The sequence below is a fragment of the Dromaius novaehollandiae genome, chromosome 13, assembly GCF_036370855.1.
Source record: "Dromaius novaehollandiae isolate bDroNov1 chromosome 13, bDroNov1.hap1, whole genome shotgun sequence".
Classification (NCBI taxonomy): Eukaryota; Metazoa; Chordata; class Aves; order Casuariiformes; family Dromaiidae; genus Dromaius; species Dromaius novaehollandiae.
The window spans coordinates 25,554,674-25,563,177 of record NC_088110.1 but is presented as its reverse complement, the minus strand read 5'-3'; the positions used below and the strand labels follow the sequence as shown (position 1 = coordinate 25,563,177).

The following is an 8,504-nucleotide window of genomic DNA, read 5'->3' as shown; positions in this document are numbered from 1 at the left end:
GTCGCTAGGTAACAAACCTAGACAAGCAGCTATTTGCCCTGATCCTTCGGCTTACATTTCTTCTGCCGGATGTAGTCAAACGTACCTGCATGCGGTGGCCTTGCGAGGCAGTGACACGGTGTCCGTGGGGTGGCTGTTCCAGGGTCTCTCGGGCTGTTCCAGGGTCCTCGGACAGCAACGGTGCTGGTCGACTTTCCCTTGCGCTGCACAGCAGGACAGCTCCGCACCGTGCCCTCCCAGCACCGCCACTCCTCCCAGCAGCTGCCTAACCGGCCCCAATCCTGAGCAAAGCTACGACCCCCAGGAGCCCGCAGCACCCCTCCTACTCTTCCCGCCCTCCCCATTTCCAAGAGGGACAGCCCCAGCCCCCGGGGACAACCCTGCCTGGTCACGCTGCTGTCCGAAAAGCGGATTCGTTGCCCGCTGTGCACTAAGCCAATAATGACACGCTCAGGAGAGACATTTGCTTATTTATTTCAGAGTTGTGCAAGCCTGGCTGCTCGGTGTTTTCCCCACAAATCAAGCGCAACTCCCCCCCCCGCCCCGGCTTTCCAAGTAGCATTTATACAAGTTGCAAGGTTTGCAACTTTCCCTCTTACACCGGTTGGTTAGTGATTTACATACAATTCTAATATTGCTTACACACCATTTTAAAACTACGCATGCTCAGGGGAGGGGTCTTCACCCAGGCACAGGTCTTTCTGACCTATGGGCGTGATTTTCTTGTATTATAATGAGGACAGTTCAGTTCGGGGATACCTCGAATTCCTTTGCTAAATTGGCAACGTCTACATAGAAAACAAAACATTTTGATTTACTATTTCTTTAAGGCTTTAGCACTTCTAGCATGGCCTTGATTAAAGAATTATTTCCTCCCAGGAAATGGGGGGGGGGGGGGGGGTGTTCTCCTCATCTGCCTAGTTCAAACAGCAGGAACACTCTTTCTGAGCTTCCAAGGTTGTCTTGCAACACCATCGGAGATGGAAAACACTTCCTGCCCTGTACCGGGGAAAAACAGGGGCATTCCACTGTCCCCCGTGACCTGTGGGGACTCAGGCGTGAGTGACACATGTCCAGTAAGGAACAGACCCAGCGGGCACTACAGCTCCTGGCCTGCCACGCGGCCGCCTGCTGGGAACCCCGCTGGCAGGGACCTGCCGCCGCCGCCCCCCCCGCGGGGCCACCTCGAGAGGCGCAGCATGGTCACCCAGTAGCCCCGCCTGAGAAGACTACACCTCCCAGCATACCGTGCACGCGAAAAGGGCGGCCCGGAAGCCCAGTGCCGGAAGACTACCGCTCCCAGCATGCCGCGCTCAGAACAAACAGGCCCCACCGGAAGCCCAGTGCCGGAAGACTACTGCTCCCGGCATGCCGCGCCGAAAGCTACGGCTCCCCGCATTCCCGCACCCCAACGCCCGCCCCCCACCCGCAGCGCTGGGGCACCTTTGACCCTCGGCACATTCCGTTCCTTTCCGTCCCGCCCCCCTTCCCCTTCCCCCCTGTCCCCCCCGGAAACGGCCGCAGAGCCCCGAGCGCGGCCCCGCCAGCCCCACCACCGGCCCGGGGCTCCCCCGACACCCCCGCGACCGGCCCCGCCTCAGCTCCGACACTGCCCCCGCCCCTCCACGACCCTCCTCCCCCCGCTCCCCGACACGCTCCCGAGCTGACACAGGAGACCCCCCCCCGCGCTCCTCCGACCGCGCAGTAAACCGCACCACAGCCCCGGCGCACCCCCTTCCTCCCCCCGCCTCCGTGGCCCCGGGACGCTCCCAGCCGCCGGGACCCCCGGCACATGCGGGACCCGCAGCCTGCAGTGCGCCTCCCCCGGCCCCGCTCACCTCCTCCGCGGGGCGGCCGCCGGGCTGGTCCCGAAGGGCCGTGCTCCGTGGCAGCTCCGCTGCCCAGCTCCTGCCCCAGCGCCAGCTCCCCCCAACTGCGGCCCCAGCCCCCAAATGTGGGCCTGCCCTTGCCATCAGCCCCACCTGGGGCCTGTCCTGCCACCCAGCTCCCCCTGGCATTCATCCCAGCCCCAGGGCCCGCAGCTGTGGGCCTGCAGGAACTGGGCAGGGGGCCTGGCCATCAGCCCCTTCAGGGACAGCTGGGGCTGCCAGGGCAGCAGAGGCACCCCCACTCTCCTGACAGCAGCTTGCTGAGAGCTGAAGGGAGAGCCCTGCCTGGGGTGTAGAGTGCGGAAAGGGGAGTATGCGGAGCACAAGAGAACAAATCGAGAGCTCTGGGTGCAACACAAGTCAAGAAAAAAAAAAAAAAAAAAAAAAAAAAAAGAACAACGATAGAGCAAACAGAGTGACTCTGGGGGCACCAAAAGGAGGGCCCTGGGGCACACCCAGAAGCACCCAGAAAACTCCAGGACAGGAGAAAAAGCTAAACAGAGACCTCTGCGGCGTGCCGCAAAACACACACGGGGCCACGGGGCGCACCGAAAGGCACGCAGAGGGCTCGGGGGCAACCCAGAATGTGAACTGAGGGGTCCTGAGGGCATCAGAGGGCAAGTGCAGGGCTCTGGGGCAGACCAAAATACAGAGGAAGGGCCTTGGCGCACACCAGAGGGGTCACCAGGCACGCCGCAGGGCTCAACGCGGCTGACAGGATGGCGCCTGCAGGCTGCCCCAGGCACACGAGCGACACTGCGGAGTGCCAAAAGCAAATCCGGGAGCGGTTCGGGGACCTCACGCAGCCCTGGAGGGGCTCTGGCTGCCCTTGCGATGAGGGGAAACACCCCCAAGAGCCCCGAGGGTCCAGGCAACGCAAGGGAAATTCCCCGCAGCTCTGGGAACAGCACCGGGCTCCCTGGCAAGCGCAGGCACTCCCAAGTACATGGGACTCGGGGACCAGCTCCCAGCCCCGGACACAATGCGTAACCTCCTGCCCCGGGCATCGTGTTCAGGCAAACCGCCCTGGAGCTCGGCACCAGCGTGCCTCCCCTTACCTACGATATCCAAAGAGTCACCGCCGCACCAGCGTCTGTCCGTCCGTCCGTCCGTCGGGGAAGGGTCAGCTCCTGCCCCTGCCCTCGACGTGGCAGGTGTCCGAGTAGCCTCCCCCCAGTGCTTTTTCCTTCAGGGCTAGGATTCAGCTTGGAGAGCTGAGAGGAAAATGCCTGATCCCGCCTGCCTGCACTTCTGCCCTAACCCAGGCCAGAGCCCCTCAGGTTACTTAGTCCTCAGCGCTGCCTCGGGGAGGCCGAAATAACTGCTAACGGTCATTAGCGATACTTACCCTAGTTACCCGTGCCAGAACGCCTCCTCCTGTAGCAGTTCCTGGTGATATCGAGGGGCCGCTGCATTCTGGCTTCCTTGTTTCATCCCGTCCCTTCGGTATTAACCGCAAGCAAACGCTCGTCCGTCTCTTCTCCTCGTCAGCATTTGCTGTCCTTGGTTCCATCTCTGTAAGGAAGCGATAAACTCGCGTTTTACTTCCAGTGAAACGCTTAGGTTTATGCATGATCTTTTTCTCTTTACCCTGTTTTCTTTTCCCCCCTTTTTTTTCTTTTTTTTCTTCTTCTTTTCCTTAAGGGAAAGGTCTTAATACGGCACTTTGCACCATACGTTGCAGGGTAAACGGTCTGGAAACGTTACACACAGCAATTAGGGCTAGGTTATTAGGCAGGCGGGCACGTCGCCTAATACCTTCCTAACGCCATCTTCCACGAAACCTTATTTTTATTCCGCTTCAGTGTTATTGTTACTGTTCGCAAACCCTCGTATGCATGCGCTTAACCCACAACTCTCTCGGTCTTTAACTACGTGGAGGAACGACAGCCCTCGATTTGCCTGTCTCCCTTTCAAACCTATTACCTTTTTGAGACTGCTCCTAGCTTCCTCTTACTCTTGCATGCTGGCCTCACAGGCGACGACCAAAACGAACAACTGGATCGCTAGGTCTAGCCCCCTCTCTTCAAGATGTGCCCCTTCGGGGCTTACGTTTCTTGGTCTCTTCAACTTCAGCCGTGGCAATTAATCTAAAAAAGTAAGTATGACATCTATTCCTTTCCGTAGCTGCGCGTACGATAACAAAACAAAAGAGAAACAGCCAAAGCAAAGCTAAGGCAGATACAGGGAACAGCAGCCACAGGGCAGGAACGGGTTACTCAGTCCTCAGCGCTGCCTCGGGGAGGCCGAAATAACTGCTAACGGTCATTAGCGATACTTACCCTAGTTACCCGTGCCAGAACGCCTCCTCCTGTAGCAGTTCCTGGTGATATCGAGGGGCCGCTGCATTCTGGCTTCCTTGTTTCATCCCGTCCCTTCGGTATTAACCGCAAGCAAACGCTCGTCCGTCTCTTCTCCTCGTCAGCATTTGCTGTCCTTGGTTCCATCTCTGTAAGGAAGCGATAAACTCGCGTTTTACTTCCAGTGAAACGCTTAGGTTTATGCATGATCTTTTTCTCTTTACCCTGTTTTCTTTTCCCCCCTTTTTTTTCTTTTTTTTCTTCTTCTTTTCCTTAAGGGAAAGGTCTTAATACGGCACTTTGCACCATACGTTGCAGGGTAAACGGTCTGGAAACGTTACACACAGCAATTAGGGCTAGGTTATTAGGCAGGCGGGCACGTCGCCTAATACCTTCCTAACGCCATCTTCCACGAAACCTTATTTTTATTCCGCTTCAGTGTTATTGTTACTGTTCGCAAACCCTCGTATGCATGCGCTTAACCCACAACTCTCTCGGTCTTTAACTACGTGGAGGAACGACAGCCCTCGATTTGCCTGTCTCCCTTTCAAACCTATTACCTTTTTGAGACTGCTCCTAGCTTCCTCTTACTCTTGCATGCTGGCCTCACAGGCGACGACCAAAACGAACAACTGGATCGCTAGGTCTAGCCCCCTCTCTTCAAGATGTGCCCCTTCGGGGCTTACGTTTCTTGGTCTCTTCAACTTCAGCCGTGGCAATTAATCTAAAAAAGTAAGTATGACATCTATTCCTTTCCGTAGCTGCGCGTACGATAACAAAACAAAAGAGAAACAGCCAAAGCAAAGCTGAGGCAGATACAGGGAACAGCAGCCACAGGGCAGGAACGGGTTACTCAGTCCTCAGCGCTGCCTCGGGGAGGCCGAAATAACTGCTAACGGTCATTAGCCATACTTACCCTAGTTACCCGTGCCAGAACGCCTCCTCCTGTAGCAGTTCCTGGTGATATCGAGGGGCCGCTGCATTCTGGCTTCCTTGTTTCATCCCGTCCCTTCGGTATTAACCGCAAGCAAACGCTCGTCCGTCTCTTCTCCTCGTCAGCATTTGCTGTCCTTGGTTCCATCTCTGTAAGGAAGCGATAAACTCGCGTTTTACTTCCAGTGAAACGCTTAGGTTTATGCATGATCTTTTTCTCTTTACCCTGTTTTCTTTTTCCCCCTTTTTTTTCTTTTTTTTCTTCTTCTTTTCCTTAAGGGAAAGGTCTTAATACGGCACTTTGCACCATACGTTGCAGGGTAAACGGTCTGGAAACGTTACACACAGCAATTAGGGCTAGGTTATTAGGCAGGCGGGCACGTCGCCTAATACCTTCCTAACGCCATCTTCCACAAAACCTTATTTTTATTCCGCTTCAGTGTTATTGTTACTGTTCGCAAACCCTCGTATGCATGCGCTTAACCCACAACTCTCTCGGTCTTTAACTACGTGGAGGAACGACAGCCCTCGATTTGCCTGTCTCCCTTTCAAACCTATTACCTTTTTGAGACTGCTCCTAGCTTCCTCTTACTCTTGCATGCTGGCCTCACAGGCGACGACCAAAACGAACAACTGGATCGCTAGGTCTAGCCCCCTCTCTTCAAGATGTGCCCCTTCGGGGCTTACGTTTCTTGGTCTCTTCAACTTCAGCCGTGGCAATTAATCTAAAAAAGTAAGTATGACATCTATTCCTTTCCGTAGCTGCGCGTACGATAACAAAACAAAAGAGAAACAGCCAAAGCAAAGCTAAGGCAGATACAGGGAACAGCAGCCACAGGGCAGGAACGGGTTACTCAGTCCTCAGCGCTGCCTCGGGGAGGCCGAAATAACTGCTAACGGTCATTAGCCATACTTACCCTAGTTACCCGTGCCAGAACGCCTCCTCCTGTAGCAGTTCCTGGTGATATCGAGGGGCCGCTGCATTCTGGCTTCCTTGTTTCATCCCGTCCCTTCGGTATTAACCGCAAGCAAACGCTCGTCCGTCTCTTCTCCTCGTCAGCATTTGCTGTCCTCGGTTCCATCTCTGTAAGGTAGCGATAAACTCGCGTTTTACTTCCAGTGAAACGCTTAGGTTTATGCATGATCTTTTTCTCTTTACCCTGTTTTCTTTTCCCCCCTTTTTTTTCTTTTTTTTCTTCTTCTTTTCCTTAAGGGAAAGGTCTTAATACGGCACTTTGCACCATACGTTGCAGGGTAAACGGTCTGGAAACGTTACACACAGCAATTAGGGCTAGGTTATTAGGCAGGCGGGCACGTCGCCTAATACCTTCCTAACGCCATCTTCCACGAAACCTTATTTTTATTCCGCTTCAGTGTTATTGTTACTGTTCGCAAACCCTCGTATGCATGCGCTTAACCGACAACTCTCTCGGTCTTTAACTACGTGGAGGAACGACAGCCCTCGATTTGCCTGTCTCCCTTTCAGACCTATTACCTTTTTGAGACTGCTCCTAGCTTCCTCTTACTCTTGCATGCTGGCCTCACAGGCGACGACCAAAATGAACCACCGGATCCCCAGGTCTTGCTGCTTCTCTTCGAGATGTCCCCCTTCGGTGGGCTACCCTGCCAAACAAACCAAAAAGACTGCCGAGGTCGCGAGGGTACCAGATTTTCAGACCGCTTCTCCGAGGCTTTCGGGGTGACTGACGTCACCGCTTCGCTTCACGTTACTCACAGCTACCTTCCTCTATTACTTAGGGCTAAACCTGTTTCTGTTTGCAGAGGGGCTTGTTGCTTGTTTAAACTTGACATATAGTCCATAACCTGCTCTGCATGCTCCCTAGTCCCTTCTGCTTTTGCAACACTTGTGGTAATTCAAGGCGGTAATTAAGAGTCCCCATTGTCCCATAGGCTGGAGCGAGACATTGCTGCTGCTCTGAGGAGGTGCCTAAAAGCCACGCTGTTTTCGCTAGCATCACTGGGGCTTCCCAGAGCCCATCGGTGTTCTCTTTTGCTCTTCCCGAGCCTTTTAGGTTTTTTAGGCTATTCCTTAGCCCTCCATTTTAGGGCAATGTTCTCCTTAAGCACTGCGCACAGCACGATTATCCCAGATCAGCCACATCGTGCACACACAGAGGCTTCTGAGAGGCGGCTCAGAAGAAAAGAGAGAAAAGTCTCTTTGTCATCCGCACATTCACCCGTCAACACTCTTCACCAGGAAGTGCTGTAACTTCCTGTTTCTCTAAAGCGGGACTGAGTCGAGGCGGAGACGCACATCGCACCCCATCTTTGTTAGAACGCCTCACTGCTGCGGGCACTGGGTCTGGCAGCAGTTTGAGGAAAGTTTGGGGCCTTGCACAGAGTGCAGGGGAAGGTCTGGAGTCAGTGACAACATTGCGGCAGGGCTCGGAGGCGTTTTGGGGCCTGTGGGGGTGTTGGGGCAGGATTTGTGGGTGGTTTAATGGCTCTGGGGGGGCTGGTTGCAGGAAGGGTGGGACTCTGCGGGGCCCTCAGGGCAGGGGTGCCATCCCAGATGCGTAGTGAGCACATGGGGTGCCCTACGTGGCTCTCAGCTCGGCGGGAGCAGCCACCGGTCTCCCACCCCACCAGACAGGGGAGCGGGGCGGGGGGGGGGGGGGGGAGAGGAGGTGGAGGGATCTATGAGCTCGCAGAGAACGCCAGAGGAGGCAGCAGGGAACTCCCCAAGGACCCCGCGTCCCAGACGAGAGGAGGCATCAGGCTGCCGTGCCGCTGCTAGAGACATCCAGACCCCCGCGCAGGCACCCCACACACACTCCTCCAGGCTGCGTCCGCAGGGGCGAGCGCACGCCCCGGCCCGCGCTGGGGAGGAACCGGGGCCCTACAGGCGACACACGCAAAAGGGAGAGTCAGAGCCGCGCTCCGGCAGACCCGGCGCGGCGCGGCCCCCGGCCCGACTCCCCCCCCCCGCCCCGCCGCCTCCACGCAGCGACGGCCCCGGCTGGCAGGACACAGCCCGACACCCGCGGCCACCCGAAGGCACACGCTCGCCTCACCTCGCCTCACCGCAGCCCCCACATGCTCGACTCCAGCCCGCCTCTGCCCTCGCCCGCCGCCGTCCAGCCAAAACACCCGCCCTGCTCGCCGCCATCTTGCCCGCCGCCGCACCGCGCGTGCGCCGGCCGCCCAGGGCTCGCGCCGCCGCACCGCGCGTGCGCCGGCCGCCCAGGGCTCGCGCCGCCGCACCGCGCGTGCGCCGGCCGCCCAGGGCTCGCGCCGCCGCACCGCGCGTGCGCCGGCCGCCCAGGGCTCGCGCCGCCGCACCGCGCGTGCGCCGGCCGCCCAGGGCTCGCGCCGCCGCACCGCGCGTGCGCCGGCCGCCCAGGGCTCGCGCCGCCGCACC

The 8,504-nt window shown here is 57.3% G+C and overlaps 1 long non-coding RNA gene across 1 annotated transcript; it reads right to left on the bottom strand.

The window, feature by feature from the left end:
- Positions 1–1,922: 1,922 nt before the first annotated feature.
- LOC135329805 (uncharacterized) lies at positions 1,923–7,741 on the bottom strand. The gene is made up of 8 exons (XR_010391508.1): positions 6,618–7,741; positions 6,040–6,206; positions 5,684–5,847; positions 5,106–5,272; positions 4,750–4,913; positions 4,172–4,338; positions 3,816–3,979; positions 1,923–3,404 (listed from the first exon to the last, which is right to left on the bottom strand). It is a non-coding gene; the product is annotated as an uncharacterized LOC135329805 (long non-coding RNA).
- Positions 7,742–8,504: the final 763 nt, after the last annotated feature.